Source organism: Octopus bimaculoides, chromosome 2 (assembly GCF_001194135.2).
Source record: "Octopus bimaculoides isolate UCB-OBI-ISO-001 chromosome 2, ASM119413v2, whole genome shotgun sequence".
NCBI classification, from domain to species: Eukaryota; Metazoa; Mollusca; class Cephalopoda; order Octopoda; family Octopodidae; genus Octopus; species Octopus bimaculoides.
The window spans coordinates 186,063,132-186,065,369 of NC_068982.1; positions in this window are offsets into that span (position 1 = coordinate 186,063,132).

Consider the following 2,238-nt stretch of genomic DNA (forward strand, 5'->3'; position numbering starts at 1 on the left):
TATATATATATATATATATTCGTGTACACTCGGATGCAGGGAAACCTTTCGCTCCGTAAATAATCTCGGGGAAAAAAATATCCTCACAGACAAATGTGTGAAAACCCGTTGAACTATGGCGATAATGTCATGAGATCGTGGGACGCCTACATTTCTGAGTGCACAAGAACGTGTTCAATATGAACGTGTACAAATATATTTTATTTAACCCTACTTTGGGTACCACTTGTTAATAAATTCCAGTTTGGCCAAGCTTTGCACACATCAGCGAATGTATTATTTGCTGTTCGTCGCTATATTCGTCGCTGATGAAGTGCAATGACGCGGGAACGCATGCGTCCTACATCTGATGACGTCAGTCGTAGCCCAGCGTGTTTGTAAATTTATCGTCTATGGTAATAATTTTTTCTCGAGACTACTTCCGCAGTGAAAACTCTTCCCGCGTCCGAGTACATATGAACATGCTAAATATTATTTACATGCTGTTATTTATTCAATGTTTATTTGTACGATTCTAATATATTCTTTATTTGTGGCTTAACAATGCGACCAATGGTTTCGTGCAGAAATTCCCAATTTTCAAGCATTCCACTGAAGAATATTGTCTCACATAGCCTCATTCAAGTTTAGACCAGACGAATACCAGACACTACTGGCTGTATGAATTCAAAAAGGCCTTTTACTAATGGATGCAGCAAGAAAAAACTCCTTCTCTCTACGGAAATAAGGCTTTAAGTGTCCAGGTCCCTCAACATTGATGTGGCCAGTTTCGCTCGGGAAATTTTTCTATCGCAGATCTCTTTCCATCCGGACAACTAACTTCTTTCAGTATGGAGTTTCTGAAGACCGCAGATGACGAAGATCCAAAGAAAATATTCGAAAGTTAGCAACGTCGTGGTCGAATACTCTTTTAAATGGCGGTGCCCCAGCATGGCCACAGCTCATGAGCTGAAACTAGATAAAATGAAAATGAAAAATGAACATAGATCAGTTTTAAGTCAAACTTCGATCATAAAACTCCTTCTTGAACTAAATGTCCAAAATTGACCAGTGGGTGCCTCATCATCTGATTGCTTCTCAGTTTAATCAAAGAGTTGCCCTCTACTCGTCATTGCTGCTGTCTCGGTTGAATCATCACAAGGGATGGAATGTGGTTTTCTTACAGTCGTAACCGATAGCGGTTATCATCCAGGAAAAAAAGGGAATCAATCCCCAAACCCCACAAAAAAAAGACTAAAGCCGAAAAAAAGTTATGCTCTGTGTTTGGTGAGATAAGAAGGGCGTCGTCCATCTTGAAATATTAAACCAACGCGAAATAGTTATCGTGGAGAAGTGTTGTCGTCAATCGGAAGCATTGTGCAAAAATTAGCAGCAAAAGTACTCTTCATTTGTCAATCGCAAGCAAGTGTTGCTCTGACATGATAAAGCAGAATCACATGTTGCCCAAATTCCTCAGGAAAACATTAAGACACAAAATATGGAGATTTTTCCTCATTCTCTTTACTCGCTTGGTTTATCCCATCTATCATCGTTTCAAATAATTGTGAAGAGCTTAAAAATAACGTTGAGTGTTTCTTTCCGTCGAAATCTGAATAATTTTAAGCCCAAGGGATCAAATTTACCAAATAGATGGGATTATATTATCAACAATGAGAGGAAATACAATCTTGATTAAGTATATTAATTAAGACTAAAGAAATATGCGTTCGTTTCCCATCGTGAACTTTCTTACAAGACTTTCTTACCAACCAAATATTTAGCATTACGGAGTCTGCTACGTTTTGTGCCGACGATGCAAGAAAATAGACATGGAAATTGGTTTCCATTGTAGAGTTATTAGTACTTTTACTTACTTAAAAGCTTGTAAGATACAACTTACCAGTTCTTAAGTAACTATAAATATAAGTTATATAATATCGTTAATTACATATATGTGTATATACGCGTATGTGTGTGTGTGTGTGCATATATATATATGCATATACATACATATATATATGTACATATACATATACATACATATACATATACATACATACATACATACATATATACATATATATATATATACATATATATATATACATATATATATATGCACACACACGTATATACGCATATATGTAATTAATGATATTATATAACTTATATCTAGAGTTACTTAAGAACTTTAAAGCTGAGCTTATATATGTGTGTGTGTGTGTGTGTGTGTGTGTGTGTGTGTGTGTGTGTGTGCGT